We start from the raw sequence: 23,850 nt of genomic DNA on the forward strand, positions 1-23,850 counted from the left end.
TAATTTGTTTCTCGGACAACTGAGCCTGGTGTGAGTATGTGCATGTTTGTGTCCGTCTACTCTGCAACTGACTGACGTCCCATCTAGGTTGTATCCTGCCTTGCACCCATTGCTTGTCAGAATGGGCTCTGACTCCCCTGCTACCCTATATTAGATAAAATTCTTAGAAAATGAATGGATGGAAGGGTATCTGTTTGCTTTTTTGGCTGGAAAGCAAGTCACACTGAAAGCACGTGACTTGCAGATTACTGGAAGAACATTATGTACACAAGCCAGATATTTATTATGATACAGTACTGTATGTGCAATGAACTAATCTGCTTTACAATGCAATACAATTACTCTTTGGCTGGCTGAAGACCTTTGTCCAAATTCTGGTTTCGGTAAAATTATCATTTCTTTAAAAACGAGAGAGGTTTCTAATAGTAACTTGTTCCTTGGTGGCCTTTCTTTTGTTTTGCTTATGCTCAGAGCTTGACAGAGCAGGGCACAGAAAAGCAAGTGGCAAATGCTTAACTCTGGATATTGTACAAGTAGTTGAGTGTGTTGTTTACATTCAAGGCTGTTTCATTGTCTCATTCATTAAGGTTAGGGTATATGTTTTAGAAGATAATGTCTTAAATTTTAAGTTAAAATAAATTGGCTTTTTATTCATCCGCATCCTTTTAATATTATTCCAACATTTGCGTGGAACCAACAAAATAATATAGAAATATACAAACTCTGTGGGTATTGATTTCCCAGCAGAGGAAATAGTAATAAAACATAGAAAGTAATCTCTACCCAAGTTATCCTTTGTATGAAATAACAGAGTTAGGGAGAGTTAGAGCTTTACAATGTTACAGTTCAACTAATACATATAGACGAGTCTTAGTATGCAATCACGGTCATTCAGAATCAAGACATGTACTGTATAAATTTATCTAATGGAAATTCCTTATTTGGGAACATAAGGCAGAATGATGCCCTGCATGGATATGTGTTAGGTAGGTGAGTGAGGTGTGATAACCAATACCTTCAAACATTCCTTTAATGAAAGTTGACATTTGCCACTTGTACAGTGATTGCACTGCTGTTCTGGTTAGCCCTGGCCTGTTTCACAAAGCTTTAAACAGCAGTGAACCTTGCTACAGTTAATGAGTTTCGCACTAAAGAATGGCAGTCCACTCTCTCCATCATTGAGGAAAAATGCCAGAAGGTCAATAGTATGATTGCTGGACAAGTGGTCTTTTGGAGGAGATGGAGGATGAGAGTCATTATGGTATTTTTTAGTGTGATCATTAGCAGTATGAAGCAAGCTTATATCACCATCTGTTCTTACAGTGTGTTTATAACAGTTCTGCTTTACTAGAAGGAGCATACTGTATGTAAACCTGGGTAGTGATAAAGCTAGAGTGCATGAGTAAGGGATCCTAGACTAATAAAGATGGATAACAGAAGGATTACAGGAAGGTTTTGGGAATAAGGAACAAGCTGCCCAGCCAGTTGCAGAAGCAGATATCCTGGCTTCGAGAAATGACTGCTTGGTTAAATTGGCTGCAGAAACACAAAATGATGTAGATGAGCTGGATGGCTTTCTTTCATTAATAATTATTCGTATGGTCTTAAAACCCAGCCTTCTATTATTAATCTATTTTAGTTCTATTTTTACAAGATTTTTGTAGCTCTGTAATTAAGAAATATTATGACGCTCAATTTGAAACAGTTGTTTGCTAAATATTTTCAGTGCTTTGGTAACTGTTTTTGGTGACGGTTTCACTTTGAGACAGTTCATTTTAGATTAATTTTAATTTTAGTACTGAAATATGCTTTAAACACTACAGAGAGGTTAGATGATAAGCTTGGAAAAGGTGTGTTTTTTCTGGCAGGCCTTCTCATCTAGGCTGACATGGTAACTGCATTGTCCGCAGTTTCAAGTTCTAGGTAAAATGTCAAATGTTTTCTGAACAATGAAACATTTTAAAACATGCTCAAAGTTTTTTAGATATTTTGACATGAGTCTTAGCCAGGACACCATCTGTACTCTTTTTAACTTGTCTTGGGATCTTACATGATCAAGTAGTTGAGACCACAAATTAACATCTCATCCAAAGGATTGCACTTCGCATGGCACAGTATTACATACTGGTCACTATATCGGGTCTTCAGCTTGAAAATTCTCATCCAGAAGGAAGAGGGCCAGGTACTCTTCCACCAGCCATCACCATCTCCACTAGCAACCTTGTTTTCCTTAGAGGTCTACCATCTCAATATTGACCCATCCCACAGTTGTTTAGCTTCTGGGATCTGACTAGATAAGACTACAGAGTGACAATACTGCTGACCTTTACATTAAGTAACGGAAAGGGAGAGAATGATTATTGCATTAAAAAAGAGGAAATATGTAGTACAGATTATTGCTTATTGTATATGCCAGTTACATGGTACAGAAGATGGTGTTAGGAAAAATATTAATGTTTTGGATATTTTTTAAGGTTAATTTTTCTTCCTGCTGTAGATTTTCACTGATTTTTTCCTTATCCTCCCTCCTTTTGCTTTTTAGTATTCTTCATTTATATTGTATGTAGCATATATTGTATAATACAGTATATGTTGCATGTAGCAGGAGGAATTAAGCTTGCACTGGACATTGTAGTCAGGAGAAAACTGCAACATAGAGAATATTTTAGAAATGACAGATATCTGTCAAATGTCCTACAAAAGCTTTTTGTCACCTCTGGGGAATTTAAAATATCTTAATTTAAAACTGAAGCAAGAAGACAACATTAAAAAAGTTGCTTGACAAAGCAATATTTAAATACATTCAATGGCAGTCCTAAAAGAGCAAGGTGCTTACTCAGACTTTCAATTTAAACATAAGTTAAATAATATCATGATATTTTATGATAGCAGAATGTTTCTATAATTAATCTGATATTGCATATACAGTTCTAGCAGTCAGAACAGAAAGAGACTGCTTATGTTTGGAGCCAGTGTTTTTATTTTCCTGACTATTTTTAACAGTTGTATTTTATGTACAGTATATACTTTTACAGAATTGCAACCTTTTTTTTTCTTTTTCCCTCTCTGTCAGTATTTAGACAGAAAAAATGTTTGTTTTATGGATGGCAATGGTCAAAGATATTGATGTGATACCTTTGGGTGATTTCTCAAAGCTAAAATATGCCCCTCTGGGGCAGAAATGTAAGCCTTGAATCCTTTCTTTTAAACCTAGCCACTAGCAGTGGTTGTTTGAAGTGTCTACAGATTTATTCTTTAATTCTTAATTATTTTAACTCTGACAGTTTGTGTGAAAGCAGAGTTACAGCATTTTGGTTTTCATTGCTCTGATTCAATTATATATATATAAAAACAATTCAATTACAGTACATAGCAGCTGTTAATAACAGAGAAAGAAGATTTTTATGTAACAGTTTGCTTTTTTTCAGTGACTACAATTTAGGACCGAAGCAAATAACTTAGTACTGCATATTGTTATGTTATTCAAATCTAATAAAAGAGTAAAGGAGTGTTATGTAAAGCAAATAAGTTTTCTGTGTAAAAATTACCTGGTCTGCAGATATCACATTGTCAAGGAGTGCATTTCTGCTGGTTATACTGTATACCATGGGTCAAAGAAGGATACCTCTATATCTAGACAATAATAGAATACATGGATGGTAAAGTCACTTAAGATTTTTTTGGTTACCATGCAGGCAAATTATACAGTAGGTATTTCATTACCATGTAGGTATTTCAGAAAATATTTTAGATCTTATTTTTAGAAAGGAAAAGTTTCATTCCTTTAGTATGTTAATGACTAAATCACTCTTTCTTCTAATCAGTCACTATTCTGGCGTGAAACTATCAGAATTGTGTTTATATGTTGATAGAATATTTGCGCCAAGTTCAAATATTCTTGCAGTCAATTATTGTTGCAGTCTCTTTTTTGGGGGGGTATATGCAAATAATTGTACATCATACAATTACAGTAGATAGAAACATCTATCTAGGATAAATGTTAACAAATTGTTTTATTTCCTTTTCTCATGATCAATATGGAAGTTAATTATGTAGAATTAAAATATGTTTTTTTTTTTCAGTGCATGACTAGAGAAGGATAATATCCAAATCCGGTGATAGGAGGAACCCTGTCAGGTCTTCTGTTTTTATCCACCATTTGATTCTGGTAGGAAGACTTTTCATTGATTTGTTTGAAATTTGTTTTCTTGCAATCTTCATTCATTGCCTGCAGGGGTCATAGCGTGGCACTGGGATGCATTCTGTTTAGAATATTTTACATCATTCTAGATACAAAAATAATATTTGCAGTGCCACATTATTATGCTTGTGCAAATGTATAATTTCTTCAAAATTAAATTTTGAAAAGCCAATCAATTCTGACTTTTCAATGTTTCTGGATCTGCGTGAATGCATTTGTTTACATATTAGTGTTAAGGAACATTTTGGGGATTTATGTCTTTAATGTGCATCTGCAGTACAGGAAGCAAGCCAGGCTACTTTACATTGCTAGTCATAAGCTCTATGCCCTCAGTTCTAACTAATACTCTTCTGTGTTCAGACCTTTTCTGGTTCAGAAATAAAATTGGAAGAGATATTGCTGTCTTGTAAATCCCAAGGATGTGCTTCAAAACGAAGACTCTTTCATGCATTCATCTTGAAAGCAGTAACAACATTACATTGAAAACACTGTACATTCCTACAGGGAGCTGTGCTCTGTTTAGCAAAACTGCTTAAATTGTGGATTATTTCCGTCACCGTTAGTCAAGGCACTCATCAATGACAGATTGATTAGATTTTTGTTTAGAAAAGAAAACATACCAAAAATAATTGTATGCCACTGATCATTTCAAATATTATTTTCTAGAAAACCTTCAGGGTGAAAGTATTACTGAATGTGCATCAACATTTGGTTCTTAGGTACCACCCTCCCCCATTCTATGGTGTGATCATAAACAGATCAGGTGTGTGATTCAATATAATTTTGCATGATGAGCAATTTTTTTAAACATTACCGTTGTTTGATCTGCATTGACTTGAGGGAGATTTCCAATTCTGTAACTTTCATTCTCTCTTAATCATCTATAGTTTCTTATTGACTTGTAAACATGCCTTTCCCCATTTAAGTTCTTCTTTTTTTAAACTTCGCTCAAGCAAATTAGACTGACCTCCCACTCTGAACATAATGAGATTATCTGAAGCAGTGACAAGGTGTGATATGAAGGTAGAAATGTTTCATCTTAAGGAACATTGCGGCATTCTTTTTTATAAGCTTAATACTTAAGACAACTGCTTTGTAGTTTTTTTATTGCTGCACAGTTCATGACTCATTCCTCTGGCACCTTGTTAAAAAATATGTTACAGAGAGATGCAGAATGAAGTAATATCCATAATTTTTAATGACAAAGATCTCAAAGAGACTTTAAGCGTAGAATAATTTTCTGTTTCCTATATTAAAAGGTTATTTAAAAATGTCAATAGTATAGCATGGTATGGTATTTATAATACTTAACAGTAACAGTATTTTGCATCTTGCATAATAGATATGACAAAAATGTATGTTTGTTTCAAATAGTTAGATGATGTTTTAGGTACAATATTCCAAAGATTTCTGGGCATCTTTTTTCTCCTTATGGAGATCAATTGTTCTTTTGTTTTCCCTGAGAACTATTGATTAAAATGTATTCAGATTTCTATAGGAGACTTGCTACAGGTATCTGACATTGACAATTACAGGCATTTCACACTCTTCTCTGAAAACAGTTTTGTATGAAATACAATTATTTATAAACACTTTTATGAAACTGCAGACTTAAAGTATATTGGATGCTACAGTGTATGTAATTATAGTCCATGCTTGTAACAATATGCTTTTGAGAGAGGGTCTGTTTTATTCATCTAGCACTGTCTGCTTAATGTTGGAAATCACAAGCTTCCCCAAGCAACACATTATGTGGAGCACAATGAAACAAGATTGTTTCATGTGTGTCTGTAATTGACCTTGAAATAATCATTTTCCAGGTCTTTGTAAATGTGCTATTAACAGACTAAATGAGCCGTTTCAAAAGAAAAGGTTGTCACTTTTTCTCTCTCTCACTGATGTCCAGTCTTGCTCTGAATCCTAGAGGTACACTACAATATGTCTTTTTTCTTATGACTTTATGTTTTCTTAAAAATTAGGAGGAATATTTCAGGTGATTTGAGAAAGTGAAGTATGTTCCCATCAAGAAATTCTGGAGGTCATTAGGTCATATGAATCAATGCAGTTGATTGGCATATGTCTGTGTATTACTAAGCTTCATATTCTTGGTTTTTACAGATCTTCTGAGCATACATATAGAAATAAAATGCTATATACAGTATGTGAAAATCATCAATACTGTGTAATATGCAGTCATGGTATACTTTACATTACATCTTTATTGCAAAGGCTATCTTAAAGAGTTGACTGCCTAAACATGTTTTATAAAGTGGGACCAGGAATCTGAAATTAATAAACAGTATGGTTAGCATGAGGAAACATTCCTTGTTTCAGAGTAGCCACAAACTATATCAATTGTAGTTCAACAATGAGCAGATGAAGAAAACCTTGCTTTTTACATAATTTTTAATAACTTCCAGATTTCTTTGTATGGTCATTATTTTGAAATGTCACACCTGATACAAAAGAAAAAAGAAGTAAACAAACTTGGTTTTAAAAGCAAATTATAATTGACACTTCCAAAGAAGGTTATAATAGGTTATTACTATACTGTATGTACTGTAATGAAGTAAGTTAGAACGAACAATGCCTAAAGTACAATGATACAAAGCAAGTGGTTACAACTTTTCTAGTTAAAAAAAAAATCAGAAAGCAACACCCCTCCTCCTCCATTGTATTGACATATCTCACTTAAGATCTGTGTGCTCTTTGAGTTGTTTTATCGATGAAGGTTCCTGCAACTCCTTATATACCTGTACTTGTTTTCATGGCCGCTTGGGTTTCTAAGTGTCTTTTCATGTATAATCCCTGTATTGAGAGTGGTATTTGTGGTACTTTTGCACGCTTGGAAGTTCTGGAAAAAAAAACACAGAAAAAGACAAACTGGAGATGTGGTGAGCAGAGTTTTTTAAATAAAACAAAGCATTTGGTATTGTTTTCCTTTCTTAAAAGAAAGATGGAAGAAACACATGCCAGAATTCAGCTTACCTCAAATGTAAATAACAAAGCACTTGCAATTATCAGATGCAAATTATTTGTGGTATATATAAATATATATATCAATATATAATGTCACATATTAACTATGAACTGCAGTATTCACTTCTAGTATAATAGCAGGAAAAACACAACTTTAAGTAATTTTGAACACTGAAAAGATTATTCTAGCTCTTATAAACTAAACAGAAATGAGATAACCTAATCAAATTATATTCTTTTGTATACTGCTTTATTATCTTTATATTTTAGTTCATGCAATGCTCACTTGATGAAGAAGTCTCAGTACCGTGGAAGACTTTGGTCCATGTAGCTTTTTTGTTCAAGGCTCCATATGATAGTAAATCTTTTTACAGTGTTAGGGAGGTTTCACCAGATCATAAGCTACTAACCATCACCATGTACCATAAAGAAGAAAACATCATATGTACTGTCATTTATCAATGTACAGCATGTTGTGTTTGCGATAGAAGGATGGAGGAATTGATACAGTATAACTAACAATGAAAAAGGCCAAGGGAAAAATACTCAGCACTGGAAGGATAAATTATCATTGTCCAGCAGCAGACCATGAGGTGAAAGATTAAAATAAGAAAAATTAGTTTGTTTCCCAGCCTAAGATTCTTTATAGGCATCATAAAGTGAAAGTTTTAAATGTAATTGTTCACTCTGTTTTAATTTGTTTCATGTGTAGAGACTCACAACCATCAGAACTAGGACCAAATTCCATTGTCAGTGTCTGAAATTCTTTTGAATTGTTGGCTAAAAAGCCCATCTTTGGCTTGGCAGATGCTACCATAAGTATGTATTTTTTTATTGTCAAATTCCTACAGTAGATAGCATGCTTGACTGCTTGCTTAAACTGCCACAAAGTGACCCTTGAGAGAGAAATGTAAGGGCATTTTGAAACATACAGCAAGGCAGGCATAAAAGAAGATGTGCTTTCTGGTATAAACAAAAAGGCAGATGAACAAAACCGGATGCGGAGATGTTTTTATTATTATTCCTAGTTTAACTTTCAGAAAGAATGCTCAGAATTCATAGATGCACCGTATATTATACAACAGTTTTCTTCCAGAAATCATTTGTATTTGATTTTGAAATTCCAAAGAACATATTTTAGGTGCCCGAGATATGAAATTAAAAAAAACTATTCAGTCAGTGCTAGGTTCTGGGAATTGAAAAAATATGGCAAGTCTGTATGTAAAAAGCATGTAAAAACAGAAATGCATGTTTAATCCCTCAATCTCTCTCTCTCATGCTGTAGTCCATTCTAGGTAAAATGTTCTTTAAACATGCAAAGAAAGGTTAAATTTTCAGTTATTATAGAATAGTTTGTTTCTCAAGCTTACATAAATTGTCATTTATTGGCACATTAGTATCTCTATTAAATATAAACAGCATATATTAATTATTTTAAAGAATGCTTTAATCATACTCAAGGCTTTTTATTAACTATTTTTCATGTACTAACATTAAAATGAGAATTGACAAAATATTTCTATTAAATAAGGCAGTATAAAGAAATCTCCCTTTATTGTAATAATATTTCAGTTTGATTTCCCTCTTCTTACTCTCATTATATTTTGTTATGGCTGTATCCAATATACAGTAAGCTTTACAATATTGCTACTCTGTAACTACTGTTTGGATAATGTACAGTACTCATACAGTGCAATGGCATATGTAGAAAAAGATATAGAAAACGGAATGGTCTGTTCAAAGACTTATCCATCTTATCTGCCTGTTAATCAATAATCTGTGTAATTTAAGAAGGAGATATTTTAAGATACTTTCAAATGTGATAGTCTGATGAATTCAGTTTCTATGAAAAGCAAGTAGTCTGAAGTACAATATATCAAAGGCATTTTTCTCCCTGACTAAACAAAAACATGTTTGCAGAGTATAGCTAGATAGATGCAGTAGTTTTATTGCAAATACAAAGAAAATGATGGTGTTTGTAGAACCCAGCCATACAACTATCAAAATGGAGTCTCTGTGCTGAATTTAAGTGTCTTGTGTAAAAATAGAATGTTTCGCCATAGCAAAGTTCATAAATGTGGAACAGGACTTTACTTGCCAAAGGTGGATCTTGGGTTACTGTACATTGACCAAAATGCATTAACAACAAGCACCGGCTTTTTCACTGCTTCTTGATTAAGCATACAGTATATACAGTACATCTTGCCACTGATGTTGCTGAGCTAGCTGGATCTATCAGAATATAAGGATAGTATTTGGCTCTGGGGGAGTTTCCTTCCTCTAGCTGTGACCTATTTCAGTCTTTTTCCAGCTTCTTGCAAAATATGTGGAGATTATTGTTTTGTTGTATTTCCTGGGGTTCATTTGGAAAAAAAGAAGTTTTGATGAAGCCATGCTGCAATTTCTTTTTTTTTTTCCACTCATGGCTTTAAGCTAAATTGGTTGGAGCACATTGGATAAAACAATAGAATTTCCAAACCTTTTCACTTTTTGCCATTATTTGAAAGATATTTTAGGTTTTCCTTTCCATAATGGTGATTTAATAGAAGATCAAGTAGAGTATTTAACCTTTGTCTGTTACTTCAGAAGAACAAACATTTAAAGTTGGTTTAAATGGTTGGTTTAAATACATGCTAAGTGTATATTGTACAGGAATAGAAAATTATGAAGCACTAAAATGATGAAAGTAGTATAAAAAATGTTGTCATCTGATTTCATGTTCTCTTGAGATAAAGGGGTCAAATGAATGTGAATGTGAAAGAAAACATTACATTACATTCTTGAAATCAAAGATTCATTATTCTATTACCCTCATATTTATCCTATAAAATCAGTGAAGAGTGCTCAGCAATTTAATGCAATTCCATGCCTATATCCTATACAGTATTGTTCAAATGTATTAGAATACACCATCTATAAACTTTAATTTATTCTATAATCTTTATGAATCATTCATGTGACAACATGCTACATGTGAAAATTCAGAACAATTGCAAAAACAGTGAATCTGACTATTTATCTAATTTATATAACCATAGATAAATAATTACTTTCATGTGTGTCTGTAATTGAACAAAAAAAAAAAAACTCATGAACCCAACAGATAAGAACATAAAACATTGTGCCACCCTACTGGGCTAAATGACAAACCCATTAGTATCTATATGAATGCATGCAAGCTCCATCCTGCATCAATCGAATCAATCGAAAACTATGGTAATGAACGTTTGTAAACAAGTATTTCAGCCCAAAATACAGCTGATTCTGAAAAGGTTTTGGCTAGCAGTAGTTTCATTAAAAGTTACTTGACTTAAAGACTTGATGTAAAACACTCATTTAAATCTAAAAGGAACTTCACTCTTTGGAATATGTTTTGACAAGTTCAGCACAAGCACACATTTATGTTATATTTAGTTGACTTTGATGTCACAATGGATGGAATTGCAATAGGATATTAGCTTAAAAAATTGTAAATCAACATTATTTTAACAAAGGGAAATTAATTTTTCATTCCTAGTTCTCAAGCTATTAGTAGTAGAGCTAAAATGAAGGAATTGAATTTCATGTCGAGCATAGTTATTATTGTCCAAGTTTCATATGGGCACATATCTGAAGAATCCAAGAAAATACCAGTCACCACGTAACCAAGTGCTGTACAGCTCAAACCAGGTTCTGTCTTTGCTGTTTCACACTTATTACACAGCCTATTACATCTCCCCATCACTCACTTTCTCACATTTGCCCTTTTTCTTTTCCCTCTTCCTCAGTTGATCTTGTCTGTTATGTTTTGTGAATGCACATGCAAAAAACATGTAACAGCTTACTTTGTAACTCAAATCACTGGAAACCATAGACATGAAGTCAGAAAATAATCAGACACTTCCTATTTTTAGTCCAGAGAAGCTGGCAGGATGGAGCTTGCATGCATTCATATAGATGCTAATGGGTTTGTCATTTAGCCCAGTAGGGTGGCACAATGTTTTATGTTCTTATCTGTTGGGTTCATGAGGTTTTTTTTGTTCTCCTTGTGTCCTTGTTTGTGTTTTCTGGCTACCTCAGTCACCATGCTCCTTTAAAAGATGCACTGGCCATGTTGATTGATGTCTCTAAATTGTCCATGTGTGTGCAAAAATTGCATTTTCTTCTTACCCCCAACTCTTCCTTGTCATTACTGATTTACCTCTCCAAGTTTAATATTCAATATGAAACATTCCCTTAAAATTAAGTCAGACTGTCAAATCCAGTCAAGTCCTTATTGCAGGATATGCTGTCTGAGCAGTGTCAGCAGTGGCATTCCGGGCACACATGGACAATTTAAACATGCATGCTATACAATGGACCGGCATCCATTCCAGGATGTTATCTTGTCTTATAACATTCATCCGAGATATGTTCTGGTTGCCATGACACTTAAATGGGAATAAGTAGCTTTAAGAAAATGGATGGACGATTTTTAATCAGTAATTATGATCAACTTTGAGATCGAACACAATTGACCTACCTTGATACAGCAGCTGAGCAAGTTCTTTAAAGCAATGCTGGGGTGGTTCCAACATCAGATTCAGCTTTGGATGTACAGTACAACTTAAGAGAGGTATTCATTGTGAATTTGTTGCTGTTATTTTAATTTTTGACTTTATTTACTTTATTTTCTAAAATGTCTAAATACTAGAGCTAATAACATACAAATATAGAAATAAAAGACAACAAGAACAAGAGCTGCTTACCTTTAGTGAAAAGAAGTTACTGCTAATTGAACAGTGCACTATACAGTGTGTATTATAACTGATCACAAAAATATTACCATGCATAATTAATATCGCTTCCAGCACTAAAGGCAGTCTAATGCCAGTCTTTTTTTAAACTTTATTTTAGTATGCAACACAAGGTTTACCAAGGCTTAACTTCATTTGAACAGTAGAACTGTGTGTGACAACATAGGGCTTTAAGCTTTGTTTTCAAAATTTCAATGTAAAGCTGACATTTAAAGCAAAGTAGATGGTGCTGCTGGTTATGAGCAGCAAGCAATTAGCTCCAGGTTTTACACACTGCACATGATGCATTTCATTTCTAAATGTCAATTATTGTGAAGATGCCTGTAAGTAGGCGACCTCCAGTTATATCTGTATAAAATAAGGCAGCATTTAATATAAGCCTGTTTAATCCCTTGCAGAGTGAATGTTCATCAGAATTGTTTCACTCCACAATATAAGATGTAGGTTGGTAGAAAGACATATTTGGTCAAGATTGCATTTTTGAAAGTTTTTGAAACATAAGTACCAAAAATGACATTTTCCTCTTACCCCTAGCTCCTCATTGTCAGTATTTCCAAGTTAGATATTTGATATGAAATATCCTTTAAAATTAAGTCAGACTGTCGAATCCTCACTGCAGGGTACACTATAACAGCAATGTCAGCAGCGGCACGCCAGGTGCCACCTCCCCCACTCCCCCACTCAGCAACAATGTCACGAGAAGTAGAGAACTCCATATAAATAAGGTCAAGAAAGATAGGATAGAATCCAATGATCCAGAGGAGAGAATGTAGTGGTTTCCAATGCAGCATCTACATCTTTTTAGTTGCAGTGAGACCAGTCACCCAGATCTGTTTCAACTGACAAGGACAGGATTAGATTTATTTAACAAGAGTGCTAGTTAAAAAAAACAGGCATACTGTATCATTGTATAGCATAGTGTGCAAAGAAGAAACATTTTGTCCTCCCTCGAGGAGCTTGGGACTAGCTTGATATGATAATATTATAATGTACAGTATGTGAGTTGTTATGTATGTACAGAAATGTAAAAAAATGAATAATTTGATTATTCATACTGTTACAAATTAGGGGTTACAAAAATGGTGAATATCAGAAAAAGGCTGAGTGGGTTAGTAAATTAAATAAATGATCATGACCCCCAACTTATAAATATTTTGCCAAGAATATATCTGAGTGTTTGGTAAAATTAGAGGCACCTTTGTTCACTGGCACAGCTTTGATGAAAAGAGTAATAATTCAGGCACACTGGGTTAAACAAATATTTATTAACAGTAACAATGAAACATCAAACAACACATGACATAAACATACAAGTTACACTATTTATAAACTTACAAACAAGGTGTTCCACAGGCCTACCACCCCGACTAGGACCCACTGTCCTCATCACCCAGAAAACCACAGTAAGTATTCATATTCTCTACTATAATATCCATACATGCCTTAAGAAGAGATAAATCTGCCCTCTAAAGCAAACAGAACACAATGTACAGTTAAATCTCTCTCTGCAAACATGGATGCAACAAAATGAATGGAAAACCCATCTCCCTATTTTAAAAACACATCCACTTAACAGGAGGCATTCTCTAAACTGGAAATCAGAGTTCTGAAAAACAACATGTTAAGAATGGCAAGCTCCCTTAACAAAGTTCAAATATTTACAGTAAATCCACTCTGGTTGGTCTTTACGGATTATCTGGATAAGGACCTTCCACCTTCTGTCTTTCTCTCCTGTACCTGCTTGTTGTTATGCAGTGTTCCTAGACTGTTGATAACACTTAAAGATTTACCTCAAACTTAATTAAGCAGGTAAAGCAGAGATTGCTTTGATCAGAGTGTCTCACACCCAGCACAACTAAGTTAATGCCATAGTTCTTTCCTTGTTGTGAAGCTCAGATTTGAAGAACTTCAAATCTTTACCCTTGCCAAGTGTTAACCATTGTATTTATATTCTTAAAGACGCTTCAATAGTCACAATAGTTGTAACAGTATTTTTGGAATCCAAACTTAGTCCCAAATTCGGTGCTTATAATATTTACCTGTAACATTTGTTGTAACAGAAGAAATAAGGTTCTTGATCCCGAGATGAAGTAAAACAGATGAGTTTATTGCATGCAAGGAACAATAAAGCCGAAGTCTTGTTTCCCGCAAGAAACAACAAAACTGTTACAAACTTTTGGGTTATATAGTGTTTTCTTCTCCGTTTCTGACGTCACTCGGTCTGATGGTAAAGAGGGGGGTTCATGGTATTTGGCCAGTTTACGATGTTCTGGACAAATGGTCAGTTTAACATTACACCCAGGGGGGTTCCTGGCTTGCATCTGCAATCCTTATCAGTTAACCCCCTTTCCTGCCATAAACCCCAGCTTGTGACTTAGAAGTCTAAACCCCCTACAGAAAGGATTAAATTCAAACCCCCGTCTTCACATCTTTCTTCACATTCAAATTTATATTCCAAACAATCGCAGCTGCTAAATGTTCAGATGAAGTATTTAAAACAAAGAAGGGAAGCCAATATCTTTGTTAGACTTTGTTGCTAATGGAAGCTCTCTGCATGTTATTGTTATTGCACAATATCACAATAAATACATAAAAAGTACCTTCTCATCACCTTACATTTTGAAATGTGTCAAGGAATGATTTATGCCACATATTAATGAGTGTAAAACTGTCTTCCTTAGTTTGTTATTTTCATTTCCTCAGTAAATTCAAATTAGGCTGTACATTTTCTTTAAAAAAACATCCAGAGCATTAGGAATACTTGAATTGTGATAAGAAATGAAACTATATGTACACTTTACTAATATTAAACTTTTGTATGTAAATATAAACCGGACATTGTTGAAGCAACTGTCTTAAGGTTTTTGCTATTTTATAGAAATATCATCATATTTCTAAATTTGTCTGACAGAAAATTATGGTGAATTACAAAAAAGTAAAAGTTAAAGTTAGTAATAACCCTATACAAGGAATGTCAGTTTCAGCTTAAACATGCACATGTGTAATTTGTATACACACTATATATATACTATATATATACTGTATATGTATGTATGTATAAAATTTACAGCGGTGTTCCATTAACTATGCTTTAAAAGCCACTCCGATAGGAGTTTCATAGTCCTGTGAAATGACAGGTTAAAATAGAGCCCTTTGACATTTCTTTAACATTTCATACCACTGTCTACATTTTACTCAACATACTGTCTGATAGAAGCAAAATGCAATAGCCACAGCTATAGATACACTACTTCACATCCTCTCAGGCCAATATATTTAACCACACTTTCAAAATCAGCCAAGCAGAAAAACCAATTCTAGTAGCCTAGGTGTCACAATATATACTGATGGAAAAAAGAAATGCAACACCTCTTCCTCCACACTCCAGCCCTCCAGTCTGCGTGGAACAGGCTGAAGAGTGACTCATCAAGAAGAGGACCTGATGCCACTGCTGATGAGTCCATCCTAGCCTCTGTCTGGCCCAAGCCAGTTGGGTGTCCAACAGCATGGAGCCTCACTGTTCTGTCACTGATGCGGGCATTGTGTCTGCCAGCAGTTTCAGCAGCAGTATGGGTGGCAGATCTGAAACGATCTCTCACATGGACCAGTATGATGCGTCGGTCTTGCTTTGATGTGCTCACTTGAGGGCGACCAGATCTTGGACTGTCATATGTTCTGCTGGTCTGCTGAAACCTTCTCTGCAGTCGGGACACAGTGGAGAGGTTAGCTCCATAGTGTATGGCAACGCTGGCACATGACATGCCTGCCTGCAGCATGCCAATGGCCCTCTCCCTTGCTTCTGGTGATATTCGAGCCATTATGGAATGCGCAGAAAACTGACTAAGTGTGGCCTTTTTCTTGTAGTGACCTAAGCTTTGAATTAATGCCTTTTTAAAGGTGATCTGATCAGGCATTGTTCCACCTGGACCTTGCTGGGTAAAAGTGCACCTAACGAGCTTTCGTGTGATTGGCAAGTTGCAATGCCTCACTGCACAAGCTGAATTGCTGGCCAGAGGGCTTAAAACAAATTGACAACTTTTTGTAAAAGCACATAAGCTATAACTATAGTATTCTCATTTTTCCATCAGTATAGATATACAAAACATTAAAATAAACTTAGTATTTATAACTGAAACTAATTTACAAAGTTATCATTATGAATTGGCAAATATATTGGAGGAGGTGCATTGACATTTTGTTAAACAGAGGAGACATAGATAAAATTATTTTGTTGTTTTCAGCAGATGTAATAAACATGGGTCTACAATTAATACCATGCATGGCCACCACTGGATGAAATGGAAGTGAAGCATGAGGTTGCAAATGTTATCTTTTGGGATTCTGTCCCTTTCCTCTTATCCTATTCCTCCTTCAGTAACCACATGCCTGTTCACTTTTCTGCCAAACATCATCAGAGCTGTTCAAAAGGGCTGGTGAGTGGCATTCAAAGCAAAATTGTCATTTTTTCATCTCACAAAAAAAGCTTTCTTACAGGATGAGGATGTGAAATGGAGCAATTCTTTGATGTCAGGTTGGATAGCAAATATTTTTCCATGACTTAATGATTAGGATCTGTCTACCTTTTCCTTAAAAATATTTAAAATGTTTAATGTACTGTTCAGAGTACAGGTGTTAACTTCAGTGTCCTAGATCCACTCTGGGCTTGTGTAATCTTCCAATCTGAAGTTTGCCCTTAATTTATTCTAAATTCTCTAAAGCTTTGTGATAGTTTACCCAGGCAGCAAAAGATCAGCTACACTGGGAAGATATGAGTAATAACATTTTAAATCTGAAGGGAGATCTAAAGGGATCCCCCCCACACACACACACACGATAGAAGCAGGAAGCAGAAGCAGGGACAGTTTTCAGAAGGAAAAAAGGTGACTATTCGTTGTTATTAAAAATGAAAAAATGACTTAAATTTGATCATGTTGTGATATTTAGAAATATAAAAAGTCAATTAATTGTCCATAATATTGCTATTCTATTTTTTCAAAGAAATGTTTGTTAAAAGAAAAGTCACAGTGCCAGCTGGATTTGAACACAACCTGTGAGTTATTAGTCCAGCACGTAGACCAGCAGGCTACCAAGAAAGTCACATGAGCAGAGGTAAAACAGCCCTACACATACAGAATCAACAGACATTGTACAGCGTGTATTACTGTGTCGCAGTACACAAATCTAATTATATCATTATTAATTTCTTTAGATACACGATTCAATATTATATTAGCAGAAAAGCTTAAAACTACCACTTTTTATACACACTATTTCACATGTTAGTTAAAGACTTCAATGCTTAAAATGTTTAGGGAGAAATGTAATACTGGTGTGTATTTATTCTTTAAAGTACCGAGACCAGCCATATACTGTATGTTTATGTTCCAAATTTAATATCGTGTATGGCCTTCACACGCGTTACAGTATGCTCCTATTCTTTTTATGCTCAGCTACTAAGATTTCCCTTCAGTGGTAAAATTCCATATAAATATTCAATACTTAAACGGGCACAGTAAAGACGTTAAATTTACATATACATACTGTATACAGTACAGTTTGCATACAGTAATATGTTTATGTTCCTAAATCAATATCTTTTATGATCATGTGAAAGGCATGGTGAATCGGAGATTCTCAAAAATTACTGTACTTTGCATGATTGGAAACAAATGCGTGATTGCAAAATGCTGTGGTGTTACTTTTATAAAGTATAAAGTGATTTGTATGTTTGATTCAATATGGGCCAAAGAAAATTCTTTGATCTGTCTAGTTAAATTACATTAATGCAAAAAAACATTTCTTACTGTTTGCACTGTGAGCATATATTTCCTACTTATATCCCAAAGGATGTCAACAAGAAAAAAGTAAATACAAGTTGAGATTACATCTCTGATCACCAAAGCAACTTATAATGGATGTGAAGGGCTACAAGTCTGAAGGAATTCTCAACTTCATCATCTCAACTCACTAAATCAATTCACTGGAGTGTTTGATGGACATAGACACTCAGAGGGATGAAAGACTGCATTCACAGGTTAAATTTCTCTGGCATATTCAAACATTAATGAGCTATTGCCATAGTAGAAAACAAATATGATTTAAGTAAACTCTCAAGTTCAGACAGTGGAAAATGAGTTCAGGCTTCAGGAACAGTCTTTACTGTGTTCAGTGACCTCTTTTTAAAGAGCCAAAACAGAAGCAACCATTTACATTTTTGTGCCTCAAGTAAATGCACCATTGCCCTTTTGACTTCTAACTTTCTCTATTTTACCAACACTCTCTTGTATAATCATTTCTCCTTGGGGGAAAAAGAAAAAAATAACAAAGTAGGTTTCATTTTTAGACCCTCAATCTATTATAAAATGATGCTCAATCATTTTTGCCATTACATTTTAGAGAATCATTTCAGCAACATAACAAGTATAACCTAGTTCATGCAAAATAAGTCACTATGATACATTTTTAATCCATTCAATGCTTAAGCAAGAAATACATTTAGCAGTTAACAGCTGCATCATTTTGTACATTTAAAATATCATGGAACAATCACTTGACTTGTGATTTTCAGCTGGGATATTCTGTTATTTCAAGGGGAAAAGCAGGGGTTAGTAAAGTAGAAGAAAGTAGCACCGGGACTGCACATGGAGCCCAAGTGGTGATTGGGTTGGCTGACTCAGAAGCCTCTGGGGTGTGAAAACATAAACACCCCTGACTCGCGGAGAGTCTCTTGAGAGGCGCTGCCTCATGACTGGGATCTAGGCCCTCAGGGGTAGGGAAGGAAGAGAAAGACCCCCCTGACTCCTTGAGAGTTGGTTTGAGAGGCGCTGCCTCACAAGCAGGCTATGCCCTCAGAGGATAGAAAATGCATGTAGCCTCTTGACTCCCTGAGAGTCGGATGAGAGGCGCTGCCTCACAACTAGGAACGAATCCCTCAAGGGGAAAGAGAAAGAACCCCTGACTGGATAGACACTGCTCGAGGGGTTGAGAATGAATAGAAAGCTGCTCGAGAAGGAAGCAAAAGAAGACACCTGACTCTCTTTGAGTCACTTTTGAGGTGCTGGAGATCGAAACTCACAGCTGAAGAGAAAACATGTGCCTGGTTACTGAAGTATTCACAAAGAAGTGGATTGGGTTAGAAGCATAGAAAAGAAACTGAGAGGCTGGAATATGAGAGTCAAACACTCAATTCTGGAAAATGGAATACAGAGAAATTGGTGAATTGCGGCTCTTAGAATCTGTGGCAGCCAGACACATTGCATCCATAAGAGCAGAAGAGCAAGGTAAAATGGCCTTGTCTCAGAATGGAAGATAAAATGCAAAGGATGTTGGAAGAGATAGGCTTCCTTGAAGAAACTATTGAAGATGCAGTCTGGATTCCTCGAAGTGTGAGATGAAGTGCTGGAATAGAAAGCAGTGGGGAAATTAAAGAGACTGAAGCATGAGGCAGAACTGAATCCCAGAGGTAAAATCCTGTAGCACCTGGAAAACAGTGAGGATAGCGGGGTTAAAATGGTGATGAAGGTGGCCATTGGAATGGGTGGATGGGTAGAAGGTACTGCATGTAGTCCTGGCAGAAGAGTAAGTTGCAAAGGTAGATGGAGCTAAATCATGTAGTAACGTGCCCATTGAGGCTGGGTGGAGATTTGATTCTAGACTAAAGAAGTTGGAACTCCGGAAGTTGAAGAGGAAAAGCTGTGATGGGCATCAGGATGCGGGATTTGGGTAACTGCCAACCGTAAAGAGCGTTGGCTGCAGCATTGGAAAATCCAGGGAGGTGTTCCTTGCCAGAGTGAGATGTGAGATGGCAAAGGAGGCATGAAATTGGGGCAAGAAGATCTTCCTTTATCGGTAATGGAAGTGGTGGATTTGATATAAAAAATAAAATTGATTACCCATCCTCTGGTGTCCCCAGACATGGATTACAGCAAGAATAGGGTACAGTTCCAGAAGGGCTGACAATCACACAAGGGGAGGGAGATCCTGAATCTGAGAGGGCCAAAAGTTACAAAAAACTATTGAGCACTTAATATTACTGCAAGACTGACAGCAGAAAAGAGGCAGGTCATGCAGAGTAGAACACCAACAGAGAGGTCGTTCCAGTGGCAGAGTAAAAGACCTGCATTCTGATATCCTTCCGACATCAGATGATAAAATAACTTGGGCATTGAGACAGTTGTAGAAAGCGAGAAGATGGGAGAAAGATTTTCCTTGAGGTATAATGCAAATAGTAATGTATTACTATTTAATAATTGATAATTTAATTGAAAATTTTATTGCTGCAACTAGGATAGAAGTCGCATTTAGTAATTATTTCGAAATCTGAAAGTGAGAGAGGAGGGAACAAATAGAGACAACATCAGGAGGAAGATGAGCTGCAAATCTAACCATATCTAAAGTGATAAGGCTTTCTGCTGGAAAACTTATGAGAAACAATACCAAAAGGGGGTAATCCAGTATGACTAAGAGGAGGCTCTAGGAAGGAGCCAATGAGAAAACCTTTTGAAGCTCAGCTGGAATCAAGATGGCAATCATCTTAGGCTTAGTAGTAGAGGAAGATTGGGACAAGAATAAGATGGAATTAAAAACAAGCCAGTAGAAACATTTCGAAGACCATCTAGAAGGTAGTTAACAAGAGGGGAGGGAAGATCCTGAAGGGCGCGTTCAAGAGTGGGAATACAAATGGATGTATGAACTTAAAAGAGGGATTAGAATCATTTTGGAGCAGTGGGACAGCTAATTCTAGAGTCGGCCAGACATGAATATGCAAACAGGGGTTTGCCTTAGGACAGAGAGTGGTTCAATTCATTCAGACTGAAAATTCAATTGGGCATAAAACAAAGAACCACCTTAACAAACAAAGATCAGCAGTACCTGGCACTTGAGATGGTGGAAAGAACAGATGACATTCCTGAAAATAGAGAAATTTAGAATAAATGCGCCCAGAGTTAAACTTGAGAAGACGTGGATCCCTGGATTTAGAGCATCTACAAGATCTACAGATTCCACTAATGAGTAATTGCATTCAGAGCTGTCGATTTCATTTATCTCCTATTAGAGATCTTCACCATCAAGGATTTGGTGGCGGAAAAGAGGAAGGAAAAATAAGGATAGCCTGAGCAGCCTAAAATCTAAGGCGGTAGCTGTGCTGAGGGTGAAATCTGACATGGGGTCGTGTAGAGGGAGAGATGGGCGGGGCTGAAGCAGGAGGCGGAGCTGAAAGGAGGGAAGTTGAAATTTAAGCAGATAGAACTTAATGCCAGCTACAAAGCGAGAAGGGTATTCGGGGATCTGAGAAACCTGCTGGGAAATTTGAAGAGAAATATATCTACTAGAGAGCCCAATGGCTGTCCAGGAGGAGAAGGCGGAATTGGAGAGCCAAGAGAAGGAGGAGAAGCTGCCCATTTTGCAGTAGGCAGATCTGAAGAAACAACAGTGGATGGAGAAGGAAGAACTGTTTCATCCAAGATGGAATGGTATAAGACTAGGGAAAAATATAAAAATGGTCGGACTCGGGTGAAATAGGAATAGATCTGTTGAAGAGCAACTTGACGAGCTTTGAAAGAGGCCAGTCCTTTAAAAGATGAGATGGCGATTCCGTGGTGGTGGAGCGGTATAATGTGGGAGGCTGGATGGGAGAATTGTCGGCGAGGTGAATTAATTTGGATCCAAGGAGGTCGACAGACTAATGAGAAAACGAACAACTGGAGAATCTTCAAGGTGCTGGAGGAAAGAAAGGTGGTCTGAGGACGGTAGAGAATAGGCATCCGATCCATTACAGTTCTAGTGCTCTGAACTCAAGAGACTTGAATTCAAAACTTTAGACGTGTGCGTTAGTGTGGTTAGGGTTTAAATAGAGAAGAGAAAATTAAATAAAAGGGGAAGGGGTGGAGCACCCCCAGCTTCTCCCCTAGAACTCCACCTAATGGTTTCCATTAAGACAATTGCTGCTGCCCTTACTATAGCCCACTGCCCCTACATTAACTGTTATTTCCACCATTTTACTGTCTTTATTGACTACTTCTAAATGTCTGCTCCATTTGATCAAGACCAGAAGGGAGTAAGCTGAGCCAAGAATGAAGGAAAATTCATGTAATCAGTCCTTTGTAAGAAATGCCTTTTGGAGATTTCTTTCAGTCTTAAGTCTTGTGGGATCTAATCAAATTTAGAATGAGGTAGAAGCAGCAAATTTAGTTTATACTTTCATCTTCACAGGACATGCTGCAGGAGGATCCGATGGTAGTAAATTTGACACATAAATATCAGTTGTATTCTCATGCAATAACTGTGGTATTTTTAAAGGATAGTTTTTTGACAATGTTACTCTGAGTACAGAGTAAATAAAATATTTGTGAAGTAGGGAAATAAGATTATTGATTTTCAAATAAAATCAAAATGCAGGATTAAATTGCCTTTTTATAACACAAGCTTCAAAAGTCATATTAAATCACAGACAGCAGAATGTCAGGATAATGATGTTTGTTCATTTAACCAGGACAGTCTGCATTTTGAAATTTCACACACCTCATTAAGAAGTGCATTCATAATGCATTACGTTATGTATGAAATTAAACTTGTTAATATATCATATTTCCTGAATTTGTTGTGTGCTATTACAGTTTGTATTTTGTCTTAATTTATAAACTCAGATTATGTACTAAATGCATATTGTACACATATTAGCTTTTGTATACTGTCTACAGTAAATACATACCACTTTTCATTCCTTCATGTAATGTAATTATCATTTTTAAAAAAAATCGAATTTCTAATTTGGAACATTTTAAACACTACCACAAAGAAACATTAAATTTCTCTTCTACAGTATTTGTTCTAGTAAGTACAAATCCCATACAGTTCAGCATTGTTGCACAGAGCCCTGATGAAATTTGAAGTCTTGAACCCTGTTGAACGTTCTCATTTACTGGTTATTCCTGGATAATTGTCTTCCACAAATCCTAAGGTGAGTGATAAGACCAGGACATGTACTGTGTGGCTGGTGATGTGTTGGTAGATATTTGGTCATATTGTATACTTTGCAATCCTGTCATTCTCTAACAGCACACATAAAACTGTTACTGTGATGTACTCCTGTGATGATTATACAAAGAACTGGAAATGTTTATAAAATACAGTTGTTGGAAAGTGTTATTCCACTTAATGTTCTATAAAGAAATGCTGAGCATCAGAAGAAACGTCTATAAAATATGTACAGTATATCTATTATTTGAGCATCAGATGCTTAACACTATGCATGCTTAACACTATGAATACTATTCTGATTTTTTATATTAAATACTTTGATTCCATTTAGATTAATTGATCATTCCTGACTAATTAAAATACATTTAAGTGAATTTTAAAGTTGTATAAGCACTCAACAACCTTATTAGTAAAAGAGCTGATTGGGCATATGTGATAAGGTGATTAACCTATTGACTGTCAAGACTGGTGAAAATCAAGAAAGACAAATTCAGAAAAGAACCAAACTTCCTCACCTCAATGAGCAAACATCATTTTGTGTCATTGGTATGGTGGTGGGTAGATTAAGTCATTGGAATGTTGCTTTCCATCTGGTGTGTTCAGAGCCAGCAATTTCTATCCTGGCAAGACATTACATTCAAACACGGTTTGTCAGTGATAGGCCAAGATCTGGGAGATAATGACACCTGGTCAAGATTAATGAGGAATTTCAAGTGTGATGGTCTGGGCAGGAGTTTCTTGTCAGTACAGAACTCTACTTGCAGTGATTGATGTAAACATGATTTCACAGCAGTGCATTGATCATGTCCTGGGACCTCACTTGATGCCTTCCTGTGTGCTCCTGAGGTGATAACATTCCAGCAAACATACTTCCTCATCCTGTTTGCGCAATGATAGCTTTCTTTTGAGATGACA

General features: G+C 35.8%; 1 protein-coding gene across 3 annotated transcripts in view; it reads left to right on the forward strand.

Moving 5' to 3' along the window:
* The window catches only part of lingo1a (leucine rich repeat and Ig domain containing 1a), a 516,838-nt gene that overhangs the window by 314,449 nt on the left and 178,539 nt on the right, over window positions 1-23,850 (forward strand). For all 3 annotated transcript variants that reach the window (XM_088641269.1, XM_088641268.1, XM_088641272.1), the window contains one exon: window positions 4,083-4,168. The gene's annotated coding sequence lies outside the window, so the exon portion shown is untranslated. The remainder of the gene's footprint in view (window positions 1-4,082; window positions 4,169-23,850) is intronic.

Source organism: Lepisosteus platostomus, chromosome 7 (genome assembly GCF_059453375.1).
Source record: "Lepisosteus platostomus isolate fLepPlt1 chromosome 7, fLepPlt1.hap1, whole genome shotgun sequence".
NCBI classification, from domain to species: Eukaryota; Metazoa; Chordata; class Actinopteri; order Semionotiformes; family Lepisosteidae; genus Lepisosteus; species Lepisosteus platostomus.